General features: G+C 37.4%; 1 pseudogene; it reads left to right on the plus strand.

Annotated features, from left to right (window-relative positions):
* The first annotated feature begins 233 nt into the window (after positions 1 to 233).
* The window catches only part of LOC102588238 (uncharacterized), a 20,020-nt pseudogene continuing 7,026 nt past the window's right edge, over positions 234 to 13,227 (plus strand).

Below are 13,227 nucleotides of genomic sequence, written 5' to 3' on the forward strand. Positions count from 1 at the left end.
GAGTGTCTTATGTTAATATAAATATACATACAAAATGAGACACCTAAAATTTTAACAAAGTAAACATTAGTAGTAGTACTTTATCTTAATTATATATTTCAAACCAAACAAATGTCTAATACATGACATTGAAAAGCAAATTTAATTATTTTATTTTTTAGAGAAGTGTTTAGGTGACTTTGTTGGTCTGTTAAATCTGCATTGCTGGCAATAACCATAATCTTATTTTCTGACACATAGTTCTGGATCAACCTTCCCTGATGGGGGTTAATGTTTTGTGGGAGTCACAACTTGATTACCACATTCGCCATAGTGACTGGTTGGATGTATCAAGTCTCGTAGAGGCAATCCCATCATATGCATTAACCAGTGAAAGCCTCAGTGTCAGTTTGGATGGTGTACGCTCTTCATCTGTTGACGAATATCTTCAGAAACCTCATGACTGTGGCAGTTACATATATTCTCTTGAAGAGGTGGATGCTGTTTGCATGAATGTACCGAGTGTCCAAATATTCAGGTTTTCTGCGCACAGTATGTGCTCCATGTGGTTGCTAATGCTTATGGAGCGGGAACTTGCTAAGAAATTTATTTTTTCTGAAGGATTACTGGGGATCTACTGCAGATATTGTGGCACTTCTTGCCCAGTCAGGTTTTATTCGTGATGTGCATAAATCTTTACTGACCGATGAGCCCGCTGATAGCTGGTCGAATCTGTACTGGCTATTAGTAATGCCAGAACTCATCCAGATTCCATCCAATCATTTCATAAGGTTATCGTACACTACTGTTCACAGCACAACTTGCTGAATTTCCTGGATCTTTACCTTGACCACCACAAATTGGCATTAGATCATGAATCAGTTTCTTGGATGCAGGATGCAGCAGTGAGTAAACTCGACTTATCATTATGTGATAATATTTTGCTTTGGCTTAGGTATCCAGTATGGATTTTCATTATGTGAGAACCTTAGAATTTCAATCCTATTATTGATTGTTACTCGGCCATAATGGAAACCCATGTTCATATGATTTCCACTTCTGAAAGGCTGAAGTATCAAACTGTCTGTTGAAACCATGCAATCGGTGAAAGACGGTTCCATAACTGTGCTGTGCTTTTGCAATGCAGAACAAGTGGTTATATAGTCTCCTCAGCTTCTTTGCATAATGGACACCAGGATGCAATCTTAAAACGTCTCCTTCATTGCATACTCCCAGGTGGTTTACTTTTGAACTATCTTTTTGTCCTTTTTGACAGCCCAATTCACTAACTTTCTTGTTTTCTTTCTATATTATCATCAGGGAGATAACCAATGGGCCAAGTGGTTGCTTTTGCAAAGAGTCAAGGGGAAAGAGTATGAAGCTTCATTCTCTAATGCCCGTGCTGTTGTATCACATAATTTAGTTTCTGGTAACAGTTTCAGCACCATGGATATAGATGATATAATATGTACTGTTGATGACATCGCGGAAGGAGCAGGAGTAATAGCAGCTTTGGCCACATTAATGTATGCCCCAATTCCGATTCAAGATTGCTTGAGCAGTGGTAGCGTGAACAGGCTCTATAGTTTTGTACAGTGTACATTGGAGAATCTTAGGCCATTCTTCCAGTGCTTTCCTACTTTGTGGTGTGCACTAACTGCAGCATGTTTTGGACAAGATCCAACTTGCAGCAGTATAGGTCCTAAACCGAAATGTAAGTTGCTACTTTTTAATATCTCTAGGTTTGTGCCCCTAAATTTGCTTGTCACCTGGAAGGACCTCAAGAAGTTCTCCAGTAATGGAGTCACGTAGGCCTAACCAAAGTTGCGCTTTTATCTGATTATAACCTTTTCCTTATTAACTATGTCTTCTGCAGTGTTTGGATATTCTGATTTATTAAACTATTTGAATTGGCGTGAGAGTGTATTCTTCTCTTCAGCAATGATACTTCACTCTCACAGATGCTTCCATGCTGGTTCCCTAAGGCTGTCCGGAGATTAATTCAGCTTTATGTACAGGTTGCCTATGAAACTCCAGTTGTCGTTTAACTTACTCACTTGCTCTTTTAAAAAGGTTTCATGGGATGGAAAACAATGTAGGATTTTCCAACTACTATATACTATGGAGACAATAGTCTATCTTTGGCAGTTTCTAAGTTAATTCTAACAAACTCTAACTATCAAATTCTTAACGTGCCTGTTTCATGCTTGGTTGTAATATCTCTGTTATGGTAGGGCCCACTTGGTTGGCAGTCGATTGCAAATTTGCCAGTGGATTCTCCCTCTCTGTTGAGGGACATTGTTCCTTCTGACATCAGTCCCTTGTCCTGGGAAGTTGCCATCCAGAAACACATTGAGGAGCTGTATGATTCTTCATTAAAGGCGAGTAATGCTTCTGTGATCATTTACTAATATTAAATTTTTGAGATATTAGGGGTCGTTTGGTAGAGTGTATTAGAAAAAATAATGCATGCATTAGCCTTGTGTATTACTAGTATCTTGTTTGGTACTCTTTTCCAACCTATGGGCATTAGTTATACACTCTATAGTGTATTAAGGTGTGTATTGCTAATACCATGAATTTCTAGGTAGTAGCAATGCAATGATTATAATGCATGCATTAGCATGATTAAAGACCCAATTGCCCCTCAAAACCTTTTTTACATCTTTTCCACCATAATAGTGGAGGATATCTTTGTAAATTAATTTTTTTATGCAATGCATACTATTTTTTATGCATCAAACCAAACGATGCATAAAGTAATCTATGTATAATTAATGCAAGCATAACTAATACATGCATTGCTAATGCAAGCATTACTAATACACCCTATTTGACATTATTCTTATACACTCTACCAAACGACCCCTTAGTGTCATTTACGTATGCTTCTGAGTTCAAGTCTCACCGCCACCTATAGTCAAAAAAAGATTTTACATGCTTGCCCATAAAAAGATTAGGCCCGCTTGAGGCGTGCTTAATCCTCAGTGCAACTCAAGCTAGGTGCTCTCCATCACTTAATTGGCCATTTAGTACGGCCACTACACAGTACACACCTCAACTTCCACATGCTCTATCTTAAAGGGAGACCACTAAAAAATAAATATAGAAGACAGATTGATCTACTGATGTTAAGGAAACGTTAGGGATGAATATATTAGTAATTATTGTGTTAACTTATAGATTTGTTTTTATCTCTAATCTGAATTAGAATGGTTTGTTTTTGGAAATTTTAATATTGTTATTTTTTTTTTATAATGAAAGATGGAAATAATTTTTAATATTGTTATTAGTTCATGTATTTTTAATAAATTGCAATTTTTCAATGCTTTGCCCATATAATTATTGTAAGTATTAAGAGTATTTTGTATAACATTGTAGAATCAACTAGAAAGATGTTTATTGTTAATTATATGTAGTCTTGAATTCTTTTGATAAGGTGTATAATCTTTATTTCTTTCCTAATTTAGAATGTATGTGTGTACTGTTTAAACATCCAATAGCTTAGGAAAATCATTATGAAATAGACATCTCAATCTTTCTCGCATGTATTCTCATCTCTCATGGTATCAGGACCTTTAGTGAGAAAATAGTCAATATGCAGTTATTAGTGACATAATAGAAGATAAATCCCATTGTCAAGCACTCTGAGGTGGCATTGCTTCCCGGAGGCACTGCACATAAATCGGTACCACCAGTAAGGTCGGCAGGCTCGTGCAACCTAAGCCCCAAATTCATGTGCTACCAAAATCTCTTTTTTCTGGGAGTCACACGCCATTACCTCTGGCACATGCTGTCATTCCTGCCATTTTTTGGGCCACTGTTTCACTTGTTGGAGGTCGCCTCTTGATTCTGATCTCACCCATCCAGGTTCCATCAACTTTTATTGACTGTTAACCCTTTTCCGGCAAATATTTGATAAGGTTCCAACGATAATGTTACTGTCCGGACCATTTTCTATGACTTCCTCAGCACCCTTTTGAGGCTTTTCACCTTTGGTGACTCTTTATAATCATATAATGTTTAGTTTGGTAGTGTATTTAATAATGACGAGTTCAATGTTGCATGCTGACCAGCTTTAGCACATTCATAGGACAAAATGTCACATTCAACACAGAAAAATTTATCAGAATCTGGTATTTTAAGTGGAGAAGGGTAGATAGGCGAACCCGTTATCCATTGAGTTTAGAATTGTGCACCGCTAGACCTCGGGGATTTCTCAGTTATATAAAACAATAGTTATCCAGATACTGGCTAATATATGTTAGGATTATTAATTCATTCACCAGACACAATATAGGTCCAATCGAGAGGATCAACACTTAACAGTTATGTCGCACATTTTTATAGGTCCAATAAAGTCATGCGAAGACGACCTAAAAATAAGTTCGAACTTCTCCTTCACTAGCGTTTTTATTTCCTTTATAAATGTATGTCAATATACTGTATATTTGAACAATCTTAGTCGTCCAGGTATCCAGCCTTATAATTGTTTTGACTAGATCTTGTGTCTGGCTAAAGATCTCTTGTTCCCGGCATGGATGAAGTTGAGGCTTGCCTCCAGAGTCTTCTGTGATAAAAAGATACCTCCAAAACTTAAAGGTAAGTTCTATAGAGTGGTGGTTAGACCGACATTGTTGTACGAGGCAAAGTGTTGTCCAGTTATGAACCTCATGTTCAGAAGATGGATGTTGAGATGGATGTGTGGGCATACTAGAAGCGATGAGATTAGGAATGAGGTTATCCGGGTAAGGTAGGAGTGACCTCTGTGGTGGACAAGACGAGAGAAGTGAGATTGAGATGGTATGGACATGAAGCGGAGATGTGCAGATGCCCTAGTGAGGAGGTGCGAGAGGTTGGATGTAGTTGGTACGAGAAGAGGTAGAGGTAGGCCAAAGAAGCATTGGGGAGAAGCGATTAGACTGGACATGACGCAACTTCAGATTACTGTGGACATGACTTGAGATAGGAGGGTGTGAAGGTCGTGTATTGGATAGAAAGTTAGTAGGTAGTGAAGTGTTGTGGTTCAGGCTTGTTGATGTGTTTCCTTGAACTGGCCGTATTCTTGCCGTTCTAGATTTTGATATCTATCATCATTTGTTTATTGTGTTTCGACTACTGCACTATTTTGTTGTTATTCATATTCTTTTCTTGTAGGCTTTGCATTGCTTCTCTTGTTAGTTTTCATGTTTTCTTCTTCTTTATACCTGAAATTGCTGTACTTGAGTTGATGGTCTTTTGAAAACCACCTTTGTACCTCCATGAGGTAGTGGTAAGGCGTGCATGCACTCTATCCTCCCTAGACCCCAATTATGGGATTTCACCGAGTATGTTGTTGTTGTTGTATCCTGAAGTGGAACGTGTGCATCATATCATGGATCATAGACCCCCTTTTTCGAAAAAATAAAAGTGAGATTTCCCAAGGGAAGACATGGATTCTCCATCTAATTATCATATGTGGATGCCGTTTGCTTGAAGCAAAAGTATACTATGTGTAAGAAAATGAAGAAGAAAGATATATTCAGAGAAAAGTCCAATTTTTCATCTGCTAAATTATACGTAGTAATTCTCATGGCATAGGATAAGGATACACAATATTTTATTGCTCTTGTATTTTGATGTCATCCAAATGGATATATTCAGATTTCATTGGTTGGAAATATCTTTGATGGAATTTGAAAGTTTGTTAAGGTGCTCACAATTTGCCTTCCATGTATTCTGGGTCCTTCTCTAATTTTTAACCGTGTTCATGTTATCATCCCTAATCCAAGTCACTCTCTGGCTTTAGGAATCTAAAGTCGGAATTGAGCACCATTTACATCGTGGACGTGCATTGGCAGCTTTTAATCAGCTGCTGTCAAATAGAGTTCAAAAGTTGAAGTCAGAAAGTTCACGTAGGCAGCATGGGACTCCAGTGCAAGGCCAAACGAACATCCAGTCAGACGTGCAGATGCTTCTTTCACCTATTACACAGAGCGAACAGTTGTTTCTTTCATCTGTAAGGATCATTTTCTTCTAATCAGTTAACAAACTGGCATTCTTCTTTTTCTAATTTCAGTCATATCAACCCTATATCTACTTCTTTTGTCCTTTCATAGTCATAATGTGAAAACTGAAATACCTTATTGTTAGAATATGAATAGGTTTATACAATCCTACTAGAATAGGAATAAGTTTATACAATCCTAGTAGAATAGGAATAGGTTTATACAATCCTATTTAGAATAGAATAGGAATAGAAATAGGAATAGTAAATAGTATCCTACTTGGTAAAGGATTGTATTGTAGTGTCTATAAATGGGGTCTCAATGTAATAATGTAGACACGACAATAATTCAATAATATTCTTCTCCAATATTTCTCACACTTATGTTAGTATACAAGGAAAAACTGTCTTTTCACTACAGTTCTTGAAGTGTCGTTTTGCTCTTTCATCATCATATATTATAGAAAAGTTCTTAAGGAGCCAATTAAACAATAGAATTTTGAAAAATCTTGTGTGAATGACTTCAAGATGCTTTATCTACTGCACCTCTGTGACAGCATGTTAGTGAAAATATCTGATATTAATAGTCATAGTTGGTATCATTTGAATCAAATTACAGTCAAATAGTTTCGCTTTCATATCTTTTGTCTTGGGTCTTACTTTTCTTCGAGTTTTTTGATAAGTATTTTATTTATGCTTCAAGGTAGTAAAAAAGGTTGAACTTACTATGTAAGAGCTATCATAAGAATAATGTATTGAAAGAATATAAATATTTAGAAGATGCACCTTCTCTAAATGCTCTTTGGTTGGAGTGCACTAGAAGACTGTTCTTTATTATGCTGGACTACAAATCGCTGAAAGACAAGAGTCCTATGATGAAATAGTCCATTTATGTGTGAGAGACTTCTATAAAACAAGCTGAAGTGTATATGCAAGAACTCTCAGAGTTTCACATTCTGTTGATAGCGTATTCTGATTTTTATTCCTCTTAAGCATTTGTTGGTTTACATATTTAGGTTGTTCCCCTTGCTATTGTGCATTTCGCTGATTCAGTGTTGGTGGCATCTTGTGCTCTTCTATTGGAGTTGTGTGGTCTATCTCCTGGTATACTCCAAATTGATGTTGCGGCTTTGAGAAGAATAGCCTCCTTTAATAAATCTGGCCCTTGTTTCAATCACCTTCAACAACTTTCCCCCAGGGGGTCTTCATTTCATTCAAATAATAGTGACAATAATATCACTGAATCTCTAGCACGAGGATTGGCAGATGATTATTGCCAGAATGATTGGTTCAATCAAGCTATTCAAAAAAGTGATCAGTACACAACCTCTGACAGACAGCCATCTCGAGCTCTCATGCTTGTCCTGCAACATTTGGAAACATCAAGTCTTCCGTCATCAGCTGATGGAGTGACTTGTGGCTCTTGGTTGTTAACTGGTAACGGTGATGGAGTTGAACTGAGGTCTCAGCAAAAAACTGCTAGTGAACACTGGAGTTTGGTAACAACATTTTGTCAGGCGCATCAACTTCCTGTGAGCACCAGATATCTTGCTTTATTAGCAAGAGACAATGACTGGGTATGAGCTTATTAAATGGCATTGCTGACTTAAAACTTTTTCTTGCTATGGACTATTTATGGGTGTTTCTTTTTTTCCCAGATTGGTTTTCTCTCAGAAACTCAAATTGGAGGCTACACCTTGGAGGCAGTGATGGAAGTAGTAAGTTTCATATCTATTTCACTGTTACATTTCCCACGTTGGTGGAGGAAATGGGCTGTTATCTCCTTATATGTTCTTGGGCAATCTCCACCTCTTAAGCTAGCACAAGGTGAGGATTGCTCAAGACTATATAAGAATACCACTAACTATCCACACTCACCGCACCATCATGACCTCTTGAACTGTCTTTTGGGGTTGAGTTGTACTAAAGTCATTGGGGTAATTGGAATGGGTTTATCCGATGTTGGACCACCATGTTATAATGTGCACGCTCCAGATGTCAGTCTTGGGCATGTTAGAAATCCCATATCGGTTGTGGAAATGGGTAATTGGTCTTCTTATATGGTTTTGGGCGATTCCCCTCAAGAGCTAGCTTTTGGGTTGAGTGAGGCCCAAGGTCCAATTCTTGGCAATCACTACATGTTCCCTTGCTAAGTCATTACTGCTACAAATTTCTCCTTTCAGTTTTATTTTGGATGAGGAAAAGACCTTCTGCTGCTAACTCATAATTTCATCTCACTTGATTTATGTACTACCTGTCAGGCATTAAAGGAGTTCGGGTTTGCACGTCTGAAAACCCACATACTAACAATTTTGAAGAGTACATAATCAAGGAAAAAATTTAGCTCTTCATCAAGTTCAGATACTGGAGAAAAGAAGAATGGGACATCATTTCCAGATGAGAATGTGTATGCACCGGCCGAACTATTTCGAATTATCGCTGAATGCGAGAGGCAAGCAAGGCCTGGAGAAGCTCTTCTTCTGCAAGCAAAGAATTTATGCTGGTCACTTTTGGCTGCAATTGCTTCTTGTTTTCCAGACGTCTCTTCGTTGTCTTGCCTGACAGTTTGGCTAGAAATAACTGCAGCAAGGTTGCCATCATAATTTCTGTTTCTTTTCCATTAATTAATAAAATTCTACCTTCTTTCATAGATGCTCACTACTTTCTGGAAATTTATTTCCCATGGACATCCTTTACAGGGAAACATCAGCCATCAAAGTTAATAATGCTGCTTCCCAGATTGCAAACAATGTCGCAGCTGCTGTGGAAGCCACAAATTCCCTACCTGCATCTGCCAAAGCACCTACAGTTCATTATAATCGCAAAAACCCAAAGCGTCGACGACTCATGGAGCCTGTGTCAGTGAATTCCTTAATTTTCACAATCCCTGATGTACGAAAGGCAGATGGTAATGTGAGAATTCAAGACATGACTGCTGGAGAGGAATGTGAAAAGCAAGTTGATCAGGACGAGAAAGTTTCAAATGACTCTGATGAAGTGGCTGGTTCTTTGTCTAGAATGGTTGCTGTGCTTTGTGAACAACATTTATTCCTTCCTCTGCTCAGGGCTTTTGAAATGTTTCTTCCTTCATGTTCACTCTTACCTTTTATCCGAGCTCTTCAGGTATGCTGAGCCGTTGATGTCAACTACACGTTACCTTTTTTAAATGAAGGGGCATTACTTCAGAATCTTATAATTGCTGAAAATTTTCTTAGCTTCAGACTGACAGTTGTTAAACGTTTCATCACTGTTCTTGCTGTCTTCCCTTGTTGTTTGCCATATTGAAAGCACAATATTGGTAGTTGTAATGGTGCCAATTGAGAATATAATAACTAGGTAAATAAAAGTGTGCTCTCTCTAACTACTTAAACTTTTAAATTAGATGGTCACACCCTTTAAGAAGGCAGAGGTCCTGGGTTCGAGTCTCACCATCACCCTTTAAAAAAGAATTTTCATGTGCTTGGCCATGGAAAAGAATTAGGCCCGCAATTGAGAGGGTGTGTTGAGAATATATGAAGTGTTTTTTCTAACAACTTAAGTTTTTAGATGAGATGGTCACACATTTTAGCAGTGCCCAATACAACGTTGAGATTCACAGCTTTTCAAATTGCCACCCAGCTGATTGTCTCATGACATAATTGACTCCTTACATTCATAATATTTTAGTAGTCCACTCTTGTCCCCTCATGGTTTTTCACATTGCAAGGTGCAATTTTGACTTGCATCGTTATGAGAAAGCTCCTGGGTAGAGTCTCAAGTTGGTCTTAGAATTGCTGCTTTATAGCTACTACTCATGAATAATAGTGTTTCCAGATGTATATGCAGGATCCTTTTCACTGTTTGGACAAAAAGATGTAATCAATACTTTAAAGCTTTTGACTTATATATTTAGTGGTAAGTTTTCTTTGGGGTTGGGGTGACTTGTTATGTAATAATTATCAAGTCATGTTATACGTTTTCCTCACTTATGCACCTGTAACAATGGTGTCGTGTTGGTCAAGTTATCCCTGGTTGCTGCTGCCTTCCCTTAGTTCCCCTTAGTTTGTGCAATTTGGTGATATAACACTGTGAAGTGATATTCTTTCCATCTTCATTCTTTTTCCTTCACGACTTCTATTGCTTCCTTGAAAGTGGATATCGGTATCCTTAATTTTATTTCCCATGCTGATCTGCTAATTGCAATGGATTTGAAAGGGGGAGAGATAAATTTTGGGGGACTTGGCAAGAGTAGTTCAACGGATGGCTACTCATTTTTTTTTATATGGAGCCATTTTATGTTAAGAGAAAGCTGCATGCTATGGTTGTCAAGCAAAGGATGAAGGATTTACTTTCTTAGTTTTGTATAAAGGATTCCCTTTACTCTTTAAAGTTATTATCTCTTGCAACTCCAAGCTTTAGGAAAAAAGAACAGAACTAAAATATTGGGATACAATCTCATTGGTGTCTAGCACACTCTTAAAAATACTAAATCAGAACAGAAGTGTTGTTGCTTCCTTGCATGTGTAACATATCTCATTGGTTTCTGGCAGACATCTAAATATAAAAATAATGCATCATCAGAACGAAATGATGTTGATTCTAGTGTACAATATCATGTGCAGTGCTGTTCCTATTGTGTAATATTATGTGTAACTAAGTCGTTTTGTTTAATAAGATACACATGTCGTGAATATAATAACAGTTGTCTAATTCCATATACCCCAAATCTTGCTGTTTCGTTTCCAGGCATTTTCTCAAATGCGCCTCTCTGAAGCATCAGCTCATCTGGGATCCTTTTCTGCTAGAATTAAGGAAGAACCTCATGTATACACACAAGCTGGAAAAGAAGGGAAAATTGGAAGTGTATGGATAAGTTCTACTGCTGTGAAAGCTGCTAATGCGTTGCTCTCAAGATGTCCTTCACCTTATGAAAAAAGATGCTTATTTCACCTCCTCACTGCCACTGATTTTGGTGATGGAGGTTCTGCTGCAACATGTTATCAAAGACTCTACTTCAAAGTAAATTTGGCAGAACCTTCTCTTCGCTAAAATGATGGCCTACATCTTGGAAACGAGCCACTAGATGATGCTTCACTTTTAACAGCTTTAGAGGAACATGGGCACTGGGAACAGGCATGCAATTGGGCTAAGCATTTAGAGGCCAGTGGTGGGTCTTGGAAATCTGCAACACACCATGTTACCAAAACACAGGTATTCGGCTTACTATTTAGAACTCTCTTTCCTCTTGTCAGCTTTTAACTCAAGCATCATTCTTCTAGAGCTGTTTCTTTCTGTGAGTTAGGATTTTCTTTGTGGCTGTGATTCCTTTTTTAAGATGCATTCAATTAACACTTGCAGTACAAAAATAGCTAGGGATTTTTTTTTTTTGGAAATCTTTGTTCTGTTTCTTTCCAAATCAACATTCCTTGTAGTATTGTTCACCATATAACAATCCTATTTACCTAATAACAGTTTCTCAAGTGTAATGCCTGAACAGTTTGTCCATGTTCCAATCTACCCCTTTGTGTTCTATAGCATAGGAAATTTTTCTTCCCTTCTCTAATCCCCTTTTATACTTCTCTTTCCTTTTCCTTGTCTTCTGAAGGGGATATTTGGTGTGGGGAGGGGCTTGGGTTGGCTGCAACATAATATATAAGTCACCTCACAGTTTGTGTCATCCATTGAATGGACAGAGGAATTCATTTCAAGTGTTTGCGCTATTGAGTCAGTGAAGACATAAAAGTTCTGATGCACAATAGTCTTATATTGTGTCATTTATAAAAAAAATCGCTTACATAGATTTCTGTGGAACTAATTACTCAATTGATTCAAGATGAAAGGAGCTGTTTCAATCAAAGAAAGGATATATCAAATCCTATGCTTGTTTCTCTTGACTGGAGGCAGGAACATAGTAAAGCGTACTGATTTGATTTCTCGACTGACTGATGAAAGAAGAATTGTATGCATTCCCATGGGTTTAGAAAAAATTAACCTAATGATATGTCATATGTGCTGTAACAAGTATTCGGCGGTTCTAGTTGTGGGGAAAATAAAGGATGTGCAACATGACTGGTCACGGGAATCAATCTTAGATTGCCATGGCATTTACAGAGAGTGGTGCATCTCAGTAGCCATTTCTTTCTTAATTTGAAGCAATACAATTCTTGTTTCTAGAGCCATCAAAGGTTTCATGGACTTTGAAACTCTTATGTTCCAAAATCTTAGTTGGCTTAGAAAGCCAAATGAGACTTTTGTTAAAGATATTTATAGTGACATTAACATATGGAAATACTTCCAATAGAAAAGGATGACTTTATGAAAACTTAAAACAACTTGTATATATATTGATCATAGTTTAGTATGTTTTTCAAAATCAAACTAAGTTAATGTCTTTGGGGTTGAGGGCAATGGGAAAAGGACATCTTGATTGTGAAGGTCACTTATTTCTTATATTAATTAACAATGATCAAGAGCCTAATGTTAAATGCAACATTTTACCACATTCACAACTTGGAAGTTAAAAACTTAAAATTGCTATTGAGCGGCTACGTGAATACAATTTTAGTACTAAATGCTGAATGGACCACTGAAAACAGGAAAAAAAAAGACTTGAAGAGCAATAATCATTAATCAGTCAAATTCTTGGAGAAGTATACTGGACCTGTGTATGAGATCGTACATGCTCCAGATTTCTTACTTTCTGAATATCCTTGTGCCCGTGGTTCTTAATTTCCACGGCTTTCAGTGTTTGTCTTAAGATCTTTTAACTATAATCTATCTAGAGATATCATTGATGTCCATATGGACAGTGTCATGTCATATGTGCTATCTTGGTGGTGTAATTGTTTGTCCCTTTGGTGTTTCTTCTTTTGTATGATTTCTGTTATATGACGTATTACCATATCTTGCAATCTGCTGTTGTTATCTAATGATTTGTCCATCCTTTATTTTTTGCATAGCTTTCTCATTGTAGTTGACTCATGACTGCAATTTTTTTATCAATCTATTCCTCTTACAATCTCCTTCTCTCCCTGTGTTTATGTTCATGCATGAAGGCTCAGTCCATGGTTGGAGAGTGGAAGGAGTTTCTTTGGGATGTTCCGGAAGAAAGGGCTGCTTTATGGGGTCACTGCCAGACTCTCTTTCTTAGATATTCCTTTCCACCATTGCAGGTATTTTAGTTACATTGTGAGACAGATGTAACATCAGCCTATCCTGCAGTTTGTTTCATTTTCAAATTAAGTAAATTTTGCTCTCTATTTTTCTTGCTGTTAATTAAGAAT

The sequence above is a fragment of the Solanum tuberosum genome, unplaced genomic scaffold, assembly GCF_000226075.1.
Source record: "Solanum tuberosum cultivar DM 1-3 516 R44 unplaced genomic scaffold, SolTub_3.0 scf00830, whole genome shotgun sequence".
Lineage (NCBI taxonomy): Eukaryota > Viridiplantae > Streptophyta > Magnoliopsida > Solanales > Solanaceae > Solanum > Solanum tuberosum.